Genomic DNA, 25,176 nt, shown 5'->3' with positions numbered 1-25,176 from the left:
TTTTCTATTTCGGGAGCAAATCTCTGCAGGTAGCACAGCCGAAAAGTGCAAGAGTGCATTGTCTCAGATTGAGACACCCTTCGCGGTGTAGCAAGAGGGTAGTATATGCTGCGGGAAAAGGCTTTAGCCTTTGGTTGCTCTATTTTTTTGATTTGAGGCCATTTCAAGGCCTATTTTGGAGGCAGAAGTTTTCTGCATGCACTCAGGAAAATGCCTTGTTTTATGCTGTGCGACCACTATTCTACAGGTTGGTGAAAAGTTACTGTAGAAATTGCATTGTATGCATGTGCGCAGAGACATTGGGAGTTACAGAATCATCCTTGTTGCCTGTTGATGCAAAATCGTCACTAGGAAGTGACTGTGTGGTCAAATACCACTTTCGTCAGTTTTGCAAATTTGCCCTTGTGAGGCTGAAGATGTGTTCTTTGCAGTGACAGAATTTTTTGCAGTGTTCTGTAATGGCGTCTGATTCTCTTTCACAGATTGTCACTGAAAAGCTTGACAAGAACAACTTCCAAGCATGGAAGTTTAGAATGACGACTTTCCTTATGGGAAAAGGATATTGGGAATTTGTTGCAGGAAATGAAGAGGAACCAGTTCTTCCTGATGTTCCCAATTAACAGCAAATGCAGGCATTTAAAGCATGGCATGAGTGAGCCAGGAAAGTTATGTATTGGCTGTCTATCAGCATTTCAGACTCTATGATTGTGCATATTCAAGATGCAAGTATGCCAAAGGAGGCATGGGATACTTTGTCAAAAATGTATAGCACAAATACGCAAGCCAGGAAAATGTAGCTCAAGCAAGAGTTGCACAATGTGCAAAGAGAAAATATGAGCATCAATAACTACCACATGAAGGTGAAGAAGATTGCAGATGCACTTGCTTCCATTGGGTCGCCAGTGGAAGATGATGATTTAGTTTATGTGACCTTGAATGGTCTAGGAAAGGATTACGCACAGTTCCAAACATCCATTTCCGTCCGTGAAAGATTTCCTGATTTTGAGGAGTTGATTGCTCTTCTAATTTCCGAGGAGCAGAGAAATGGTGGTGCATCTTCTTCAGGAGGAACTTCAAAAGAAGCTGTCTTCTACTCAAATGCTGGAAGAGGTAGAGGCAGAGGTAGAGGAAGCCGATCTGGAGGCCGTGGTAGAAATCAGAATATGCAGCAAACTCAAGAAAACCAGTCCTATGGAGGAGGACGTGGTAACTCTAGAGGCAAGGGGAGCCAAAGAGGTCGTGGTGGATGGCAAAGAGGCCAAAATGCAAACAGTAATGTTGAATGCTACTACTGTGGTAAAATGGGTCATATGGCTAAAGACTGCTATAAAAAGCAGAATGACATCATGAATGGAAAATTGCAACAAGGGAATTATGCATCTTCTAGTAGACAGGGTGATGACAAAAATGAGCATTTGTTTATGGTACAACACATGAACAATTCTGTGACAAGTGCAGAAGAAAGCAACGATGTATGGTATATTGACTCAGGTGCATCAAACCACATGACAGGTCATGCAGAATGGATGGAGGATGCAAGGAAAATGGAAAAACCAGGATTTGTGGAGACTGGTGATGATATTGCACATTCTATTGTGCAGATTGGAAAAATTCCTTTGTCTATGCAGGATGGGAAAAAGAAATACCTGTTGGATGTATTTCATGTTCCGAATATCACCAAGAACTTGGTTTCTGTTGGTCAAATGGTTGAGTAGGGCTTGCAGGTCAAATTTAATTCTCATGGATGCTTTGTTGAGGATATGAAAAATAAAGGTCGCTTGATAGCAAAAGGAAAGAAGAAGGGCAGAATGTTTACGTTGGATTCAGACATACCTGAATTGAGTGCAGCAATGTTTGCACATGGGACCAGTGTAGTTGCACATATTGATATCTGGCATAAACGCATTGGTCATGTTAATGTACAATGACTTAAATCAATGCAAGCCCAAAATATTGTTGCAGGGTTGCCTAAATTCAAGGTTGCAGAAATGCATAAGGTATGTGAAGCCTGTCAGTTTGGAAAACAGGCAAGGAAACCATTTCCTAGACATGTTCAAGAGAGTAAGAAGCCATTGGAATTAATCCACTCTGATGTGTGGACTACTAAAGTTGCATCTCTTGGAGGCTGTCATTATTTTGTCACTTTTATTGATGACTATAGCAGAAAAGTTTGGGTGTATTTTATGAAAAAGAAAAGTAAAGTTTTTGGGCATTTCAAAACTCTTAAAGCTATGGTTGAAAAAGAAACAGGCCTGCAAATAAAATGCCTAAGGTCAGATGGAAGGGGAGAGTACCTCTCAAATGAGTTTGCAAGGTTCCTGCAAGAGCATGGCATAAAGCAGCAATATTCATGCAATCATAACCCACAACAAAATGGAATTGCAGAAAGGAAAAACAGGCATATTGGAGAGGTATCTCGTGCCATGCTTAATGAAAAAGAACTGCCAGATTTTTATTGGGCTGAGGCAGTTGCTACAGCAGTTTACATAATGAACAGGACTCCCACTGCAGCAATACATGGGATGACTCTAGAGGAGAGGTATACTGGTAGGAAACCAGATATTTCTCATTTGAAAATTTTTGGCTGCATTGCCTATGTTCATGTGCCAGATGAGTTGAGATCCAAGTTGGATCCAAAAGCTGAGAAGTGCATCTTTATTTGGTTACTCTTTGCAGAGCAAAAAGGGTATAGATGCTATAACCCTTCTACTCATAAGTTTACAGTGAGCAGAGATGTTGTTTTTGATGAGATAACTAGTTGGTATAAACCAGTAAATGTGATTGATAATGTAGATGCACAAAATGGTAATGCTGCACAGAATTCACAGTAGCAGTCACAAGATATTAGTGGACCTGGAGTGTCCTCTAGCAGTGGTTCACATTCTTCCCCATGGATAGACAGATTGAGATTAGGAGAATCTTCTCAAAGCAATGCAGATAGTGGTATGCAGGTATCACGAAAAGGAAAAGAGAAGGTAGATCAGCCCATGTTTGATGTGAATGCAGGTCAGTCTTATGTGGATGGTGAATCCAGTGGCTCAGAACAGAGCATTGATGAGTTGGGTATTCCTTCTATTGTTACACCTGGAGTAAGGAAGACCAGGGATGTTTTGAGAGCACCTGGAAGTGAGCCTACTTTGTGCAGGTCTACTAGAGCTAGATATCCTATGGAAAGGCTGAAATATGATGGATTTACAGCCATTCTTCATGCCTATATGGTCAACGTGATACAGGAACCAGAACCCACTTCTTTTGAGCAAGCCATGGGAAAAGAAAAATGGGAGAAAGCCATGGATGCCTTAGAAGCAAATGCTACATGGGAATTGGTACCTTTGCCTAAAGATAAGAATGCAATTGGTTGTAAGTGGGTTTATAAGGTGAAGCACAATGTAGATGGTTCTGTGAACAGATAGAAGGCAAGATTAGTAGTCAAGGGGTATGCACAAACATATGGCATTGATTATGAATAAACATTTAGTCCGGTTGCAAGGATGGCTACCGTAAGAGCAGTCATTGCTATGGCTGCATCAAAGGGATGGTCTTTACATCAGATGGATGTAAAGAATGCCTTCTTGCATGGTGATTTGTAAGAAGAGGTCTATATGGAGCAGCCACCAGGTTATGTGCATGCTATTCATCCTAAGTTTGTTTGTAGGATGAAGAAAGCCTTGTTTGGCTTGAAGCAAGCACCTAGAGCATGGTCTGACAAGATAGGACAGTATCTTGTCACTATTGGCTTTCAGATTTCCAAGGCAAATTTCTCACTTTATGTGAGAAAAACAGAGAAAGGTATTATGCTACTTGTCATTTATGTTGATGATTTGATTATGACAGGTGACAGTGATGAAGATATCCTTCATGTGAAAATGCTATTGAAGCAGAAGTTTGAGATGAAGGATTTGGGAGAGCTGCGTTATTTCTTGGGCATTGAGGTGATTAGATCACCAAGTGGGATATGGCTCTTGCAGAGGCAGTATGGATTGGACATGCTGTCCAAATATGGGATGACAAGCTGTAAGCCTATTTCAGTTCCTTTGGAGCAGAATGTGAAGCTGAGTGCAGATGCAGGTGAGCTTCTGGAAGACCCTACTATGTACAGAGGCATAGTAGGAAGTTTGATTTATATGACTATTACCAGGCAGATTTGAGCTATGCTGTTGGATTGGTAAGTCAGTTTATGCAGGCTCCAAGGAAACCGCATTTGGATGTGGCTAGATGCATACTCAGGTATGTGAAGTCCACATTGCAGTATGGACTACTTTATGAGACTGGGGTTCAGATATAGTTGCATGGATGCACTGATGCTGATTGGGCTAGTAGTATTTCTGATAGACGATCTACCAATGGATATGTGTTCTCTTTTGGGAGTGCTGCAGTCACTTGGAGCAGCAAGGAACAGCCTACAGTTGCCTTGTCGAGCACAGAGGCTGAGTACAGGGGTGCAGCAATGGCTGCATGTGAGTTAGCTTGGTTGCATAATCTACTTTATGATATGCATCAGTCTACAGATGGGCCAGTTGTCATTTGTTGTGACAACATGAGTAGTATACACTTGGCAAATAACCCAGTCTATCATGCTAGAACAAAGCACATTGAGGTGCATTATCACTATGTGTGGGAGAGGGTTTTACTAGGTCTTATTGATTTAGTTTATGTCACCACAGAGGATCAGGTAGCTGACATATTCATGAAGGCATTGGGCGTAGAGAAGCTGCGCAAGTTCAGAGACCTGCTTGGTGTGCAGGAATTGGGATTGAGCTCGAGGGGGAGTGTTGAGATATCTAGCTCCACTCGTGATATGCCAGGGTGACCGTTGTGCATTTATGTCACCGACTTATCAGTTGCAGATGCGGTTGGTACACCGCCCATGAATAATAGCTAGATGACAACTATCCTTATCTACTCTAGTTCTGGCTCAGTTAGTATGCCACTTTAGTTAGTTGAGTTTGGTTTGAGACCCATATATAGGGTTCTTCTATTTCTATGTACTAGAGTTCTTTTTGGCTTACACAACTAAGAAGAGGAAAACTATTTTCAGCCTCCACCTGTGTGTGTATTCCCCCATTGTGCAAGCAAGAAAGCTACAAGTGAGACTCCTTCCTTTTCTCCCACAATCTTGACACATAATCACAGCACGGCATCTTGGGGCCCTCAAGTTAGGTACGCCCAGTGACCTTGGTCAGCTAGCTCCGTCCTTAATCCCCTAGCCCTCTACATATCCCCCAAAATTGTTCAGGGCACATCAAGGGTAGAACATACCTAGGGAGCTTGTCTCACCTATGGTTAGACCTGTCACCCTGACCCAATTGCACATTTCCTTTTTGCATCTGCCTTAATACCATTGCAATCGAATGTGGTAAGCACCGCACGAATGGCCATGAAAATTACATCGTAATCATCGAAGTAACCCCGGTAGCTACCAGCTTACTGAAGTTTGGTGTCAATATGTTCAATTATGCTACATCGTGCTGTCAAAATGCAAAGGATTTCTCATACACCTTCATGTGTACTTCTCCTCAACTAGACAACTTCGCTTCATCCATACATTGTTACGAGGAACAAGACCTACAATCTTCTAAGTACCTAATACCTAAGTATGCACGAGCACTCACATCATATCTGCACCAAAATATATACGTAGTTTGGGTCCTCAAGTGTAGGACAATACTGTTGAGATATCGAGCTCCACTCGTGATACGGCAGGGTGACCGTTGTGCATTTATGTCACCGACTTGTTAGCTCAGATGCGGTTGGTACACCGCCCATGAATAATAGCTAGATGACAGCTATCCTTATCTACTCTAGTTTGTGGCTCAGTTAGTATGCCACCTTAGTTAGTTGAGTTTGGTTTGAGACCCATATATAGGGTTCTTCTATTTCTATGTACTAGAGTTCTTTTGGCTTACACAAACTAAGAAGAGGAAAACTGTTTTCAGCCTCTACCTTTGTGTGTATTCCCCCATTGTGCAAGCAAGAAAGCTACAAGTGAGACTCCTTTCTTCTCTCCCACAATCTTGACATGGTATCAGAGCCTTTTTCGTGGTAAGGAGCTCAAGAAAGCAAACCAAGTTCGCGGTGTTCTGGTAAGAGGACCAGTGTTGCTTTCATTTTTCTGTTTTGGGAGCAAGTCTCTGCAGGTAGCATAGCCGGGAAGTGCAAGAGTGCATTATCTCAGATCGAGACGCCCTTCGCTGTGTAGCAAGTGGGCAGTATATGCTGCGGGTGAGGGCTTTAGCCCTCGGTTGCTCTGTTTTTTTTATTTGAGGCCATTTCAGGGCCTGTTTTGGAGGCGGAAGTTTTCTGCACGCACTTAGGAAAATGCCCTGTTTTATGCTGTGCGACCACTATTCTACAGGTCGGTGAAAAGTTACTGTAGAAATTGCATCGTATGCTTGTGTGCAGAGACATTAGGAGTTACAGAATCGTCCTTGTTGCCTGTTGATGCAAAATTGTCACTAGGAAGTGACTGTGTGGTCAAATACCACTTTCGTTAGTTTTGCAGATTTGCCCTTGTGAGGCTGAAGCTGTGTTCTTTGCAGTGACATAATTTTTTGCAGTGTTCTGTAATGGGGTCTGATTCTCTTTCACAGATTGTCACTGAAAAGCTTGACAAGAACAACTTCCAAGCATGGAAGTTTAGAATGACGAATTTCCTTATGGGAAAAGGATATTGGGAATTTGTTGCAGGAAATGAAGAGGAACCAGTTCTTCCTGATGTTCCCAATCAACAGCAAATGCAGGCATTTAAAACATGGCATGAGAGAGCCAGGAAAGTTATGTACTGGCTGTCTATCAGCATTTTAGACTCTATGATTGTGCATATTCAAGATGCAAGTACGCCAAAGGAGGCATGGGATACTCTGTCAAAAATGTATAGCACAAATACTCAAGCCAGGAAAATGCAACTCAAGCAAGAGCTGCACAATATGCAAAGAGAAAGTATGAGCATCAATGACTACCACATGAAGGTGAAGAAGATTGCAGATGCACTTGCTTCCATTGGGTCACCAGTGAAAGATGATGATTTAGTTTCTGCGACCTTGAATGGTCTAGGAAAGGATTATGCACAGTTCTGAACATCCATTTCCGTCCGTGAAAGATTTCCTGATTTTGAGGAGTTGATTGCTCTTCTAATTTCTGAGGAGCAGAGAAATGGTGGTGCATCTTCTTCAGGAGGAACTTCAAAAGAAGCTGTCTTCTACTCAAATGCTGGAAGAGGTAGAGACAGAGGTAGAGGAGGCCCATCTGGAGGCCGTGGTAAAAATCAGAATATGCAGCAAACTCAAGAAAACCTGTCCTATGGAGGAGGACGTGGTAACTCTAGAGGCAGGGGGAGCCAAAGAGGTCCTGGTGGATGGCAAAGAGGCCAAAATGCAAACAACAATGTTGAATGCTACTACTGTGGTAAAATGGGTCATATGGCTAAAGACTGCTATAAAAAGTAGAATGACATCATGAATGAAAAATTGCAACAAGGGAATTATGCATCTTCTAGTAGACAAGGTGATGACAGAAATGAGCATTTGTTTATGGTGCAGCACATGACCAATTCTGTGACAAGTGCTGAAGAAAGCAACGATGTGTGGTATGTTGACTCAGGTTCATCAAACCACATGACAGGTCATGCAGAATGGATGGAGGATGCAAGGAAAATGGAAAAACCAGGATTTGTGGAGACTGGTGATGATACTGCACATCCTATTGTGCAGATTGGAAGAATTCCTTTGTCTATGCAGGATGGGAAAAAGAAATACCTATCGGATGTATTTCATGTCTCGAATATCACCAAGAACCTAGTTTCTGTTGGTCAAATGGTTGAGCAGGGCTTGCAGGTCAGATTTAATTCTCATGGATGCTTTGTTGAGGATATGAAAAATAAAGGTCGCTTGATAGCACAAGGAAAGAAGAAGGGCAGAATGTTTACGTTGGATGCAGACATGCCTGAATTGAATGCAGCAATGTTTGCACATGGGACCGGTGTAGTTGCACATATTGATATCTGGCATAAACGCATTGGTCATGTCAATGTACAATGACTAAAATCAATGCAAGCCCAAAATATTGTTGCAGGATTGCCTAAATTCAAGGTTGCAGAAATGCATAAGGTATGTGAAGCCTGTCAGTTTGGAAAACAGGCAAGGAAACCATTTCCTAGACATGTTCAAGAGAGTAAGAAGCCATTGGAACTAATCCACTCTGATGTGTGGACTACTAAAGCTGCATCTCTTGGAGGTTGTCATTATTTTGTCACTTTTATTGATGACTATAGCAGAAAAGTTTGGGTGTATTTTATGAAAAAGAAAATTGAAGTTTTTGGCCATTTCAAAACTCTTAAAGCTATGGTTGAAAAAGAAACATGCCTGTAAATAAAATGCCTAAGGTCAGATGGAGGGGGAGAGTACCTCTCAAATGAATTTGCAAGGTTCCTGTAGGAGCATGGTATATAGCAGCAATATTCATGCAGTCATACCCCACAACAAAATGGAATTGCAGAAAGGAAAAACAGGCATATTGGAGAGGTATCTCGTGCCATGCTCAATGAAAAAGACTTGCCAGATTTTTACTGTGGGCTGAAGTAGTTGCTACAACAGTCTACATAATGAACAGGACTCCCACTGCAGCAATATATGGGATGACTCCAGAGGAGAGATATACTGGTAGGAAATCAGATATTTCTCATTTGAAAATTTTTGGTTGCATTGCCTATGTTAATGTGCCAGATGAGTTGAGATCCAAGTTGGATCCAAAAGCTGAGAAGTGCATCTTTATTGGTTACTCTCTGCAGAGCAGAAAGGGTATAGATGCTATAACCCTTCTACTCGTAAGTTTACAGTGAGCAGAGATGTTTTTTTTAATGAGATGAGTAGCTGGTATAAACCAGTAAATGTGATTGATAATGTAGATGCACAAAATGGTAATGCTGCACAGAATTCACATCAGCAGTCACAAAATATTAGTGGACTTGGAGCGTCCTCTAGCAGTGGTTCACATTCTTCACCATGGACAGGCAGATTGAGATTAGGAGAATCTCCTCAAAACAATGCAGATAGTGGTATGCAGGTTTCACGAAAAGGAAAAGAGAAGGTAGATCAGCCCATGTTTGATGTGAATGCAGGTCAGTCTTATGTGGATGGTGAATCCAGTGGCTCAGAACAGAGCATTGATGATGAGTTGGGTATTCCTTCTGTTGTTACACCTGGAGTAAGGAAGACCAGGGATGTTTTGAGAGCATCTAGAAGTGAGCCTACTTTGCGCAGTTCTACCAGAGCTAGGTATCCTGTGGATAGGCTGAAATATGATGGATTTACAGCCATTCACTATGCCTATATGGTCAAAGTGATACAAGAACCAGAATCCACTTCTTTTGAGCAAGCCATGGGAAAAGAAAAATGGGAGAAAGCCATGGATGAAGAAATGGATGCTTTGGAAGCAAATGCTACATGGGAATTGGTACCTTTGCCTAAAGATAAGAATGCAATTGGTTGTAAGTGGGTTTATAAGGTGAAGCACAATGCAGATGGTTCTGTGATGAACAGATACAAGGCAAGATTAGTAGTCAAGGGGTATGCACAAACATATGGCATTGATTATGAATAAACATTCAGTCCGGTTGCAAGGATGGCAACCATAAGAGCAGTCATTGCTATGGTTGCATCAAAGGGATGATCTTTACATCAGATGGATATAAAGAATGCCTTCTTGCATGGTGATTTGCAAGAAGAGGTCTATATGGAGCAACCACCAGGTTATGTGCATGCTGTTCATCCTGAGTTTGTTTGCAGGTTGAAGAAAGCCTTGTATGGCTTGAAGCAAGCACCTAGAGCATGGTCTGACAAGATAGGACAGTATCTTGTCACTATTGGCTTTCAGATTTCCAAGGCAGATTTCTCACTTTATGTGAGAAAAACAGAGAAAGGTATTATGCTGCTTGTCATTTATGTTGATGATTTGATTATCACAGGTGATAGTGATGAAGATATCCTTCATGTGAAAATGCTATTGAAGCAGAAGTTTGAGATGAAGGATTTGGGAGAGCTACGTTATTTCTTGGGCATTGAGGTGATTAGATCACCAAGTGGGATATGGCTCTTGCAGAGGCAGTATGGATTGGACATGCTGTCCAAATATGGGATGACAGGCTATAAGCCTATTTCACTTTCTTTGGAGCAGAATGTGAAGTTGAGCGCAGATGCAAGTGAGCTCCTCGAAGACCCTACTATGTACAGAGGCATAGTAGGAAGTTTGATTTATATGACTATTACCAGGCCAGATTTGAGCTATATTGTTGGATTGGTAAGTCAGTTTATGCAGACTCCAAGGAAACCGCATTTGGATGCGGCTAGACGCATACTGAGGTATGTGAAGTCCACATTGCAGTATAGACTATTTTATGAGATTGGGGTTCAGATACAGTTGCATGGATACACTGATGCTGATTGGGCTGGTAGTATTTCTGATAGATGATCTACCAATGGATATGTGTTCTCTTTTGGGAGTGCTGCAGTCACTTGGAGCAGCAAGAAACAGTCTACAGTTGCCTTGTCGAGCACAGAGGCTGAGTACAGGGGTGCAGCAATGGCTGCATGTGAGCTAGCTTGGTTGCATAAGCTACTTTATGATATGCATCAGTCTACAGATGGCCCAGTTGTCATTTATTGTGACAACATGAGTAGTATACACTTGGCAAATAATCCAGTCTATCATGCTAGAACAAAGCACATTGAGGTGCATTATCACTATGTGCGGGAGAGGGTTTTACTAGGTCTTATTGATCTAGTTTATGTCAGCATAGAGGATCAGGTAGCTGACATATTTACGAAGGCATTGGGCACAGAGAAGCTGCGCAAGTTCAGAGACCTGCTTGGTGTGCAGGAATTGGGATTGAGCTCGAGGGGGAGTGTTGAGATATTGAGCTCCACTCGTGATACGCCAGGGTGACCGTTGTGCATTTATGTCACCGACTTGTTAGCTCAGATGTGGTTGGTACACCGCCCATGAATAATAGCTAGATGGCAGCTATCCTTATCTACTCTAGTTCGTGGCTCAGTTAGTATGCCACCTTAGTTAGTTGAGTTTGGTTTGAGACCCATATATAGGGTTCTTCTATTTCTTTGTATGAGAGTTCTTTTGGCTTACACAACTAAGAAGAGAAAAACCATTTTCAGCCTCCACCCTTGTGTGTATTCCCCCATTGTGCAAGCAAGAAGAAAGCTACAAGTGAGACTCCTTCCTTCTCTCCCACAATCTTGACAAATACTCTCAGCTTGCTTAGAGTTCGACTTGTCTCCCAAACTAATCGAACTACGTCTTGTGCACGATAAAAAGACTAGCACTACCCCGAGGGAGAGACCACATATGAGAGGTTCTCAATTGTAGGTAGTGAAGACTCCAACAAAAGTGTCGTTCGCCCTTCATCAACACTCAACTCTGAATTCTTATCCTTTATCATCATGCAAGTCCACCAAGAATCATCGGCCCCACAGAATCCCCAAAACATCACCACCTGTGCCAACCCATGAGTGCAACTCCCAGCCCTATCACCAACAACGTGCCCCCAATGACCTTCATCTGCACACCACCACTAAAACTCCTCCACGGCAAACCACAGATGTCCCTTCCACCCACGTCTTTGGTGAATGCCAAAGCTTGCTACCTATGATGGTGAGTGCCATGGGATTGGCACTCATCTAGGAGGGGGGTAATGTTAACCCTCAAATGAACAAGGTGGAAAAACCAGAAAATCTAAAGCAGAAGACAAGGCCAAGGCAAAAGTGAAACAGAAGATGAAGATGCGCCAAGAAGAATTTGGAAACACAAGAAGTGTAGAAAAGTCCTAAATCAAGGAAAAAGGCGCAGGAGAAAAAGCGTGAGTCTATATTGTTGTTAAAAAGTGCAAGGTGCACCATGATTTATTTTAAGAGTGCTGGGCTCTCACCTACGGGCTCTCACCTGTGCAATTTGTAAATGTAGGCGGGTGGTGGAAAGGAAGCTAGGAAGATAGGAGGACAATGGGAAAAAGGGCCTAGGCCACATCCGGTCATGTAAAAAAGAGATAAGGGGATAACCGCCCAAAAGGGATTTAGGGTTTTGTATATAAACTTGAAAAGTGAATGAGAAGCTCATTCTTGTGTGTGGCAAAAAGCTTCTTCTTCTTCTTCTCTTCGTCTTGCATTCTTTCTTGTGCTTGAGAGAGGGAGTAAGTGAGGGTAGGGAGTGAGTGTGTGAGAGTGACGGATCGAGGAGAAGAAGCTCCCCATCTCCTCTCTTGATCTTCTTCTCTTCTCTATTCTTCTCTTGTCTCGTGCAACTATGGAGGATGGAGCTTGTTGGAGAGGTATTGAGGTTGCTTAAGCTTGCCTCAAGGATCGTGGAGCTACCGGCGTGCACGAGAGAGGAGGGTACTCGATCAAGCATCAAGGTAAGCTCACTACACCCCATAGCTAGGGAGGGCGCGTAGGCTATGTGAGAGGTAGCTATGGCTGCTCGGCTTGAAACACTTGACCAATAAGTAGTCCGTAGGTCTCGGGGGTTGAGGTCGAAGCTCCCTTCATTGTTGCCCTTGTTAGTCAATTTATGCAGATGCCTAGAAAGCCTCACTTGGATGCAGTTAGATGAATATTGAGATATGTAAAGTCCACTTTGTATTATGGACTTTTTTATGAGGCAAGTAGAGATAAAGTATTTGGATATACAGATGCAAAATGGTCTAGTAGCATGTTTGACAAAAGATCTATCAATGGATTCATGTTTTCCCTTGGTAGTGCAATAGTTACTCGGAGCATAAAAAAGTATCTTACCATTACTTTATCAAGTATAGATGCTGAGTATAGAGGTGCTACTATGGCAACCTGTGAGCGTGTATGGAAGAAGAAGAAGAAGCCAACAAGAAGATGTTTTGGCCTCCATCTTTCTTTTTATATTCTTGAGTAAGCTTCCTCTTGTGTGTATGGTGTGTGTTTGATATAAACAACCTACACACATGTACACTATAGGTGGTGGGTGCCCATCACTATCCCTTTATTCTTTATTCTTTTAGTAAAATAGTGTTGATATATTGAGCTCTACAGGAGTTGGCATCTACGTGTCTTGGTAGGTACTATGGTATGATATTATCCATTGGTGTGTTAGGTAACTGATATGAGGATACACCAGTGATTCTATCACTAAACTACGCCTATGTAGTCCATCCTTGGTTATGGTACAATTATTGTGCCACCTCTTCTTTCCTAGTGGGTTCACACTTAGTGACTATCTATACATATGTTGTAGTACTTTCATTTTAGTCTTTTATCGTATTGTAAACTTATTTATTTTGTGTAGAAGAAGAGGAAAGAAGAAGAAGAATATTTTAGCCCTATCTCTTTGTGTTCTCCAATCTCCATTACTGTCAAGATTGTGGGAGAGAAGGAAGGAGTCTCACTTGTAGCTTTCTTCTTGCTTGCACAATGGGGGAATACACACAAGGGTGGAGGCTGAAAATGGTTTTTCTCTTCTTAGTTGTGTAAGCCAAAAGAACTCTCATACAAAGAAATAGAAGAACCCTATATATGGGTCTCAAACCAAACTCAACTAACTAAGGTGGCATACTAACTGAGCCACGAACTAGAGTAGATAAGGATAGCTATCATGTAGCTATTATTCATGGGCGGTGTACCAACCGCGTCTGCAACTGACAAGTCGGTGACATAAATACACAACGATCACCCTGGCGTATCACGAGTGGAGCTCGATATCTCAACACTCCCCCTCGAGCTCAATCCCAATTCCTGCACACCAAGCAGGTCTCTGAACTTGCGCAGCTTCTCTGCGCCCAATGCCTTCGTGAATATGTCAGCTACCTGATCCTCTGTGCTGACATAAACTAGATCAATAAGACCTAGTAAAACCCTCTCCCGCACATAGTGATAATGCACCTCAATGTGCTTTGTTCTAGCATGATAGACTGGGTTATTTGCCAAGTGTATACTACTCATGTTGTCACAATAAATGACAACTGGCCCATCTGTAGACTGATGCATATCATAAAGTAGCTTATGCAACCAAGCTACCTCACATGCAGCCATTGCTGCACCCCTGTACTCAGCCTCTGTGCTCGACAAGGCAACTGTAGGCTGTTTCTTGCTGCTCCAAGTGACTGCAGCACTCCCAAAAGAGAACACATATCCACTGGTAGATCGTCTATCAGAAATGCTACCAGCCCAATCAGCATCAGTGTATCCATGCAACTGTATCTGAACCCCAGTCTCATAAAATAGTCCATACTGCAATGTGGACTTCACATACCTGAGTATGCGTCTAGCCGCATCCAAATGTGATTTCCTTGGAGCCTGCATAAACTAACTTACCAATCCAACAGCATAGCTCAAATCTGGCCTGGTAATAGTCATATAAATCAAACTTCCTACTATGCGTCTGTACATAGTAGGGTCTTCTAGAAGCTCACCTGCATCTGTGCTCATCTTCACATTCTGCTCCAAAGGAACTGAAATAGGCTTACAGCCTGTCATCCCATATTTGGACAGCATGTCCAATCCATATTGCCTCTGCAAGAGCTGTATCCCACTTGGTGATCTAATCACCTCAATGCCCAAGAAATAACGCAGCTCTCCCAAATCCTTCATCTCAAACTTCTGCTTCAATAGCATTTTCACATGAAGGATATCTTCATCACTGTCACATGTCATAATCAAATCATCAACATAAATGACAAGTAGCATAATACCTTTCTCTGTTTTTCTCACATAAAGTGAGAAATCTGCCTTGGAAATCTGAAAGCCAATAGTGACAAGATACTGTCCTATCTTGTCAGACCATGCTCTAGGTGCTTGCTTCAATCCACACAAAGCTTTCTTCAACCTGCAAACAAACTCAGGATGAACAGCATGCACATAACCTGGTGGCTGCTCCATATAGACCTCTTCTTGCAAATCACCATGCAAGAAGGCATTCTTTACATCCATCTGATGTAAAGACCATCCCTTTGACGCAGCCATAGCAATGACTGCTCTTACGGTTGCCATCCTTGCAACCGGACTGAATGTTTCTTCATAGTCAATGCCATATGTTTGTGCATACCCCTTGACTACTAATCTTGCCTTGTATCTGTTCACAGAACCATCTGCATTGTGCTTCACCTTATAAACCCACTTACAGCCAATTGCATTCTTACCTTTAGGCAAAGGTACCAATTCCCATGTAGCATTTGCTTCGAAGGCATCCATTTCTTCATCCATGGCTTTCTCCCATTTTTCTTTTCCCATGGCTTGCTCAAAAGAAGTGGGTTCTGGTTCCTGTATCACCTTGACCATATATGCATAGTGAATGGCTGTAAATCCATCATATTTCAGCCTATCCACAGGATACCTAACTCTGGTAGACCTGCGCAAAGTGGGTTCACTCCCAGGTGCTCTCAAAACATCCCTGGTCTTCCTTACTCCAGGTGTAACAATAGAGGGAATACCCAACTCATCATCAATGCTCTGTTCTAAGCCACTGGATTCACCATCCACATAAGAGTGACCTACATTCACATCAAACATGGGCTGATCAACCTTCTCTTTTCCTTTTCGTGATACCTGCATACCACTATATGCATTACTTTGAGAAGATTCTCCTGATCTCAATCTGCCTATCCATGGCGAAGAATGTGAACCACTGCTAGAGGACGCTCCAGGTTCACTAATATTTTGTGACTGCTGCTGTGAATTCTGTGCAGCATTACCATTTTGTGCATCTACATCATCAATCACATTTACTGGTTTATACCAGCTACTCATCTCATCAAAAACAACATCTCTGCTCACTGTAAACTTACGAGTAGAAGGGTTATAGCATCTATACCCTTTTTGCTGCAGAGAGTATCCAATAAAGATGCACTTCTCAGCTTTTGGATCCAACTTGGATCTCAACTCATCTGGCACATGTACATAGGCAAAAAAACCAAAAATTTTCAAATGAGAAATATCTGGTTTCCTACCAGTATACCTCTCCTCTGGAGTCATTCCATGTATTGCTGCAGTGGGAGTCCTGTTCATTATGTAGACTGCTGTAGCAACTGCTTCAGCCCAATAAAAATCTGGCAGGTCTTTTTCATTGAGCATGGCACGAGACACCTCTCCAATATGTCTGTTTTTTCTTTCTGCAATTCCATTTTGCTGTGGGGTATGACTGCATGAATATTGCTGCTTTATGCCATGCTCCTGCAGGAACCTTGCAAACTCATTTGAGAGGTACTCTCCCCCTCCATTTGACCTTAGGCATTTTACTTGCAGACCTGTTTTTTTTTCAACCATAGCTTTAAGAGTTTTGAAATGCCCAAAAACTTCACTTTTCTTTTTCATAAAATACACCCAAACTTTTCTGCTATAGTCATCAATAAAACTGACAAAATAATGACAGCCTCCAAGAGATGCAGCTTTAGTAGTCCACACATCAGAGTGGATTAATTCCAATGGCTTCTTACTCTCTTGAACATGTCTAGGAAATGGTTTCCTTGCCTGTTTTCCAAACTGACAGGCTTCACATACCTTATGCATTTCTGCAACCTTGAATTTAGGCAATCCAGCAACAATATTTTGGGCCTGCATTGATTTAAGTCGCTGTACATTAACATGATCAATGCGTTTATGCCAGATATCAATATCTGCAACTACACCGGTCCCATGTGCAAACATTGCTGCACTCAATTCAGACATGTCTGCATCCAACGTAAACATTCTGCCCTTCTTCTTTCCTTTTGCTATCAAGCGACCTTTATTTTTCATATCCTCAACAAAGCATCCATGAGGATTAAATCTGACCTGCAAGCCCTGCTCAACCATTTGACCAACAGAAACCAGATTCTTGGTGATATTCGGGACATGAAATACATCGGATAGGTATTTCTTTTTTCCATCCTGCATAGACAAATGAATTTTTCCAATCTGCACAATCGGATGTGCAGTATCATCACCAGTCTCCACAAATCCTGGTTTTTCCATTTTCCTTGCATCCTCCATCCATTCTGCATGACCTGTCATGTGGTTTGATGCACCTGAGTCAACATACCACACATCGTTGCTTTCTTCTGCATTTGTCACAGAATTGTTCATGTGCTGCACCATAAACAAATGCTCATTTCTGTCATCACCCTGTCTACTAGAAGATGCATAATTTCCTTGTTGCAGTTTTCCATTCATGATGTCATTCTGCTTTTTATAGCAGTCTTTAGCCATATGATCCATTTTACCACAATAGTAGCATTCAACATTACTGTTTGCATTTTGACCTCTTTGCCATCCACCACGACCTCTTTGGCTCCCCCTGCCTCTAGAGTTACCACGTCCTCCTCCATAGGACTGGTTTTCTTGAGTTTGCTGCATATTTTGATTTCTACCACGGCCTCCAAATCGGCCTCCTCTACCTCTGCCTCTACCTCTTCCAGCATTTGAGTAGAAGACAGCTTCTTTTGAAGTTCCTCCTGAAGAAGATGCACCACCATTTCTCTGCTCCTCAGAAATTAGAAGAGCAATCAACTCCTCAAAATCAGGAAATCTTTCACGGACGGAAATGGATGTCTGAAACTGTGCATAATCCTTTCCTAGACCATTCAAGGTCACAGAAACTAAATCATCATCTTCCACTGGCGACCCAATGGAAGCAAGTGCATCTGCAATCTTCTTTACCTTCATGTGGTAGTCATTGATGCTCATATTTTCTCTTTGCACATTGTGCAACTCTTGCTTGAGCTGCATTTTCTTGGCTTGCGTATTTGTGCTATACATCTTTGACAGAGTATCCCATGCCTCCTTTGGCGTACTTGCATCCTGAATATGCACAATCATAGAGTCTGAAATACTGATAGACAGCCAGTACATAACTTTCCTGGCTCTCTCATGCCATGCTTTGAATGCCTGCATTTGCTGTTGATTGGGAACATCAGGAAGAACTGGTTCCTCTTCATTTCCTGCAACAAATTCCCAATATCCTTTTCCCATAAGGAAATTCGTCATTCTAAACTTCCATGCTTGGAAGTTGTTCTTGTCAAGCTTTTCAGTGACAATCTGTGAAAGTGAATCAGACGCCATTACAGAACACTGCAAAAAATTCTGTCACTGCAAAAAACACAGCTTCACCCTCACAAGGGCAAATCTGCAAAACTGACGAAAGTGGTATTTGACCACACAGTCACTTCCTAGTGACGATTTTGCATCAACAGGCAACAGGGATGATTCTGTAACTCCCAATGTCTCTGCGCACAAGCATACGATGCAATTTCTACAGAAACTTTTCACCGACCTGTAGAACAGTGGCTGCACAGCATAAAACTGGGCCTTTTCCTGAGTGCGTGCAGAAAACCTCCGCCTCCAAAACAGGCCCCGAAATGGCCTCAAATCAAAAAAACAGGGTCGCCAAGAGCTAAAGCTCTTTCCCGCAGCATATACTGCCCTCTTGCTTCATCGCGAAGGGCGTCTCAACCTGAGACAATGCACTCTTGCAATTTTCGGCTATGCTACCTGCAGAGATCTGCTCCCAACACAGAAAATGAAAGCAACACTGCTCCTCTTACCAGAACATCGCGAGCTTGGCTTGCTTTCTTGAGCTCCTTACCACGAACAAGGCTCTGATACCATGTCAAGATTGTGGGAGAGAAGGAAGGAGTCTCACTTGTAGCTTTCTTCTTGCTTGCACAATGGGGGAATACACACAAGGGTGGAGGCTGAAAACAGTTTTTCTCTTCTTAGTTGTGTAAGCCAAAAGAACTCTCATACAAAGAAATAGAAGAACCCTATATATGGGTCTCAAACCAAACTCAACTAACTAAGGTGGCATACTAACTGAGCCACGAACTAGAGTAGATAAGGATAGCTATCATGTAGCTATTATTCATGGGCGGTGTACCAACCGCGTCTGCAACTGACAAGTCAGTGACATAAATACACAACGATCACCCTGGCGTATCACGAGTGGAGCTCGATATCTCAACAATTACTTTGGTGTGTTTGTGCGTGTGTGCTCTTGAGTGCTTTACCTCTCTCCCCTCTCATCTATTTTCAAATAGAATAAGGCAAGGTAAGTCATACATTGTGATAGTTGGAGTTCCATACACTAGTGTCTCTCCTCTTTCTTAAACCTCCACAACTTTTGCACTCTTCTTGCTTATGTTTGTGCTTCCATAGATTCCAATATGATGGGACCTAAAATGGGCCGGCATTGGCTATGGCACTAGTCAGACCTCATGCACACAACAGACAACCCCACCACATGGCCTCGCGAACGAGGAGCGACTGCAATACACTGATGTACACTAGATAGACTTAATTATGTGTTTGTAGCTGATATGTAGTCCAATGTTTACCTTCCCTTGTCCTCAGAGGGAGATCCCATAACATATAGGCATAGTGCCTCGTAACACAAATATAAGGAAGCTCCCCTTGGTTGATTGTTGTGGCTCCACAATGACTCTCCTACACCTCGAGGATTGGCCCGAAGATGTGTCGCTCAACCATATAAAACATAATGCACAAACTCCACTCTTTTCTTGTTTTGTACGATCCATGAATATATAGATCCTCACCAAACAGTCCCAAGGAAAGTATACAACTGCCCTACAGCAAAGGCTCCTTTCCACTCCACGTATAAGTTGTATCCTAGGAAGACAATTGCTATGCAATCCAGGACTGATACCATGTCATGCGTTATGCATAGTGCATATGATCCTAGTGCACAAACAATATTCATCAAATCAACACTTTGTGATGTGGCAAACAACCCTTTCATGATTTTCACTAAACGTATGCTTCGATGTATGGAGACTAGCACCGATCTCTCGTGCTACTAGCCCCTTAAACGGGAATATCGCAATTCTAAATGAAATGCATAATCAAATATTTCAAAGATTCACACCCTCTCAGCCCTCTTAATATCTTAACATCACTCCTTCCCTCTAATGTTTAGGTTATGTTGCGTTGCATAGGTGTAGGATTTTATTTCGTATGTATTTTTTCGCATAAAATGGAAAAACCATAAACTATGACACATAAAAAAAGTCAAGACTAAAGCCAAACTTCATGCCTCAACTTTGTTATATAGCCACAATCACAAATCATAATTTTCTAGATTTTTATAATGTGAAAATCCCAAATTTCCCCCATTTTAGCTATTTTTGTCTATTTATTTGTGCATGAAAATAGATAATTTTTTGATTAATGATTAGTGACTGATTGTGATAGTTGAACAATGGTTTTTATTAGAATTTTATCCCATGCACCCGAAACCAAAAAAATCTTCATTTTCACTCTAAAAGGGCACTTTTCGAGTTATAATTTAATGATTGTGACTATTTATCGTTACAAGTCTACATTTTCTTTATGCACAGCCCTCAATCATAATGTAAACAAGATCCAAATTTTTTTTTTCCATATGAATTCCATTCCAACCATCGAACATAAAAAAGAAGCAAATTTGCTTTGTAAAAATGACGCATACTGCTTACTTGCGTGTTGCGGGTTTTTTGATTATTTTTCGCGTTGCCAACGGACAAACTAGCAGCAAATCTTCAATGCTAAACATCTCCCTTTAGCCTCCTCTTGATCTTGGAGCAATCCAATTCATGCCGGACAAGCATCCTTTAGCCCCTCTTCTTCTTGATTTCATACACATGAACCACCGCTTCGAAGAGAAAGAGGGAGGAGAGAGAAATACTAGAACAGGATCTCCATGTCTAGGTAGGCATTGGACATGCGAGAGGTGGTGATTGGAAGCGAGGAGATAGAGGAGACTGATGGTAAGACTATATATGTCAGGTATATTGAGGTGGGAGATGGCCTATAGCCCCTCTCCACACCATTTTTCATGTCGCACCCATGAGGACGTCGTTTCCTAATTTATGCGGCTACAAAAAACAGCCCCCCCCCTCACGTGAAAATTTGGGGGTGGCCAATCCTTCAAGACTTCGAAGGTTTTAACCTTTATCCCATTCATTAGAGTGACATTGAGCCGTGCAATTTCCACTAGTGGGTTTCCCCAAGCTTGCAAGATTGCATAGCTAAGTACACTAACTCCTAGTCCTGTGTCTACTATCCCCTTCCATGTTGTACCTCCTAGGGCAATGACAGGTAAGACTATGTGTATCTCAGTGCCTTTCAAGAAGGCATTCACTTGTGGGGATGTAGATATTGGATTTAGCATTATGCTTGGTATGTGCGTCACAGCGTCATGGTTGGGCAAGTCTTGCAGTTAATGTCTATGAATTCGTTCTACCCATTATTTCAACACTCACCATAGTGCAGGGTTTTGCCTAAGAAATTCTCCCAGTGGCAATGTGAGAGGATTTGATATAAGTGTGGCAAGAAAATTTCCAACCATCTTTTCCCCTGCTTCATGGGCTTCCTGCCAATGCTCTCGGATAGTTCATGTATTCATGGCATCCATCCATGTTCTGCCTATGCGACTGTGCATGTGGTGATGTTGCCTCTCCTGCTCTCAAGTACGTGGGAGAGACTAGGGGCTCATGGTTGAGAGGTCATCAATCTCATCCTCAATGATAGGTTCAGCATCTTGCAAGTGAGCTTGTGCTTCTTTTATCCATTCTTTGACCTTATCCACAATCTTTAGTTGTTGGTTTGGGGTTAGGGTACTCTCCAAACCTTATCACTTCTCTTCTCCCTCATCTTAGGAGCAAATGTTTTTGCTTCTGCATCAGTAACCTACTTTCCCTTTGTTAGAGTGGTTGCACTCTCTGTCTTGAGTATTATTTTTGCCTCAGTCCCCTTTCTTCTCCTTTGCTAGATCTTCTTCCCTATAGAGGTTGCATTTAGGTTGCTAGGTCCAAGTAATCAAATACCAACCTACTTTTTTGGAATCATGTCATGACATTTATGGGGATGGGTGTGGCATTTTTGTCCAATGACTCGACAAAAAAGAGTTTGAGTGGCATATATGGTACAATTATTAAACTAGTGGAGGGTTTTTGCCTAGGAAAATCAACAAATAGGTGTGTGACTCCGCATTTGGGACAACTCAAGTTGGTCTTTTCTCTATTTGCTTGCTCTTTTTTAGGGTAGCAGGATGAGATATGCTTTGGATGGCCACATGTCATGGGCTCATGTTTTTGACATCCTCTTAGGTCTCTACCTCTCCCTCTACCTAAAGCCATGACCAGCTCAAGGCTAAAGTTCATCAGTATGGGATTACCCTCCTTGTCATAAGAGACATAATGGTTCACATATGAGTCTTCCTCTAGTGGTTCCTTTACAAAGTGTAGTGGAGCATTGCTTGGTGGATGGCAAGTGTTTTCAACTCCTATAGTTGGGTTAGTTGCTCTGACTTTAGATTGGCTATTTATTGGGTTTGGTTGTTGACATTCTTTCCTTTATCTTGCTCACTAGGGGTTGATTGTTTGCTAAGTGCTACAATTCTCTCGCCATTTCTAAATGTGTTGTTCCCTATGCTGCATAGCCCTAGAGCTTCTATCTTTGAGCAAGTCATCCACCCATATAGCTTTCTTAAAGACTCTTGCCAGCACATCCCTTTGTAGGTTTGAGTTGCTCGCTAAGGCCTTGTAGAGCTCTTTATTGTGGATCTCATTGATGAATATGGTTGAAATCACTCTCTCATTAGGTCACTCAGCTACTATAGGTATCCTTTTGTAGAGACTCCTCACATGAGTGGCATAGTCTTGTATGCCCTCTTTGTCTTTTTGGCTAACATTCATTAACTTAATGATGAGGTTGTTAGAGTATCTTGCCTCCAAGAATCTCTTGATGAAGGGATCCTTCAGATCATCGAAATTATTGCATTCAGCATTATCTAGGATGGTAAACCAAGTCCATTCCTTGTCTCCCAAGCAAAGACCAAATGCATGTGCCCATTGAGCGGGGTCCATGAGGTTGTTAGCCTCATACACGTGCTCAAACTACTTGACAAAGCTATAAGGGCCCATTGAGGTTCTTAGCAACTATGGGTATCTTTGTTTGTCTCCTGGCATTTGGGGTGACTCCCAACCCCAGTTAGGAATGATGCTGCTCTAAGGCTAACCCTCTTTGCTTAGTACTGGTATTATCTAGCAATTGCTTTGTGAGTAGCTCGCTCACTATAAGATCTAATTCTAAGGCTCTCTCCCTATCAACATTTCCTCTCATTCTATTTCTACCTAAGATGGCTAGAATCCTGTGAATCTCATTGAGCTCTCTCTCCTGTTGTGACCTTTGAGCCCTTTGCTCTTGGCTATAGCTCGCTACGTGCTATAGTAAGATTCTTCTTAGCCTCCTCTCCTCCTCAAGATTGGCTACTATGTTATCAATTGCAAGTCTTCCATGATGCATTATCCTCATTTGTTGGTCATATTGTGTGATAAGTCATCGAATGTCATCTGGTTATCCTGCCACATTGAGGTTAAGGTTAAGATCAAGGTCATTCTCGTTCGAATTGGTACCTGCCATGATGGTTGTTTCCTAACCCTTTAGTATTTCTATGGGGTTGACTAGGATGCTGTCTCTAATCTTGGATAGTCCTTCCTTTCCTTGTTCTAGTAGTCCTATCTTCCCTAGATCTTTGTCTCTGGTATCTTGGGTCACTCATCCAGTATCTGGGATTCACTCCTATTGGTGGCTTTGTTTCTTATTTTAATCTCCTTTAGTGTGTTCCTTGTTAATCCAATCACTTTGCAAATGTACACACATGTATATCCTTGAGTAGTGTGACTTGATGTGAATTGTGCAAAATCACACATTCTGGTTTTCACATGCACTTAAGTGTCTATGATGCAAGGTGTAGTTTTTGGTGGATTCAATCACATCCAATCAATTTCATGCAGTTGTAGCTCTTTTGTGTGGATTGTGATGACTTTTAACCATTGAATTTAAATCCCTCATGGGTTTTGATAGGTGGTTTGATGTGGGTGATTAGCGCGGCTTGTCACATTAGGTCTCTACCAAGGTTAAGTAGCTGGTGGTCAGCAGTTTCAATCATCTTGGATTGTTAGGTCAACTTTTTGGGAACAATCAACCCTATGGTCTCATCTGCTATGCGGGTCAGAGTTCCAACTTGGTGTACTAGAAAACTAGGTGTTGGCCTTAACAGGTCCTGGAATGGTAAAAAAACAGTCAAAATTTGTGTTTTGGACAACTCGTTCAAGTCCTAGACTCGACTATTCGGGTCCCTGATTTGGCCATCCGAGTGGGCTTTTAAAAGAAATGATGGTCAAAATCGTTAGACTCGAACTTGGACAAGGGATACTTGTCCAAATTTGTGAGTCAGCCCCATTGGAGGCCTCAGGGTCTTGGCCATTTGAAGCCTAAAAAGTGGTCTGAGTCTGAATGGACACTTGTTTGAGTCAGATTTTTGAGTGGACTATGGACTAAAGATACTCAGATATCTGAGTCCAATGGAAATTCGGCCTTTTGATGTCTATGGGTCATCATTTGAGCGGTGCAAGAAAAATACTGAATAGCAAGAAATGGATAAAGACAATCCAATGTACTACCTGTTAATGCTGCCAGGGTTCTAACTATATGTAATGAACATCAATGAGGACTCAAGGCATACCTGGCATACCTCGAATGCAAATATGCGATGATACCAAGGATTGTTGTGCTACTACTATCTCTTAAGTTATAGCTCTCTCTCTCTCTCTCTCTCTCTCACACACACACACACACACACACACACACACACACACACACACACACACACACACACACACACACACACACACACACACACACACACACACACACACACACACACACACACACACACACACACACACACACACACACACACACACACACACACACACACACACACACACACACACACACACACACAATCTCAATGTGCAAATGAGCTCTCTCTTTTCCCTTTCTCACCTTTTGTTCCTCTCTTTTTCTTCTCTATCCCTATTCTTTCCTAGGCATTAAAAATATTTTTTCTTTTCTTTCTATGTTCCCTTGTTTCCTGGTTGTTAGAGACTTATCTTTCCCTTCTTTTTTCATTGTTCCCAATCTTAATGCATCCTACTAATGTAAAACAACACACCACTGATCTAACTAATGCTCTTAAATCTTTTGACATCTAAACTATCAAACAAAGGAGATCAGACGCCCTCTGATTCCCTCACTTCCTACCTAAACCAAGCATCGTTTTGGAGATGAAATTCTACTTCATTGCTTGACTTGGAGCCTACAAGTACTCAAG

The sequence above is a fragment of the Lygodium microphyllum genome, chromosome 30, assembly GCF_053477565.2.
Source record: "Lygodium microphyllum isolate KBCC chromosome 30, Lygodium_microphyllum_v1.1.10, whole genome shotgun sequence".
Classification (NCBI taxonomy): domain Eukaryota; kingdom Viridiplantae; phylum Streptophyta; class Polypodiopsida; order Schizaeales; family Lygodiaceae; genus Lygodium; species Lygodium microphyllum.
Note: the sequence above shows the minus strand (reverse complement) of the source record.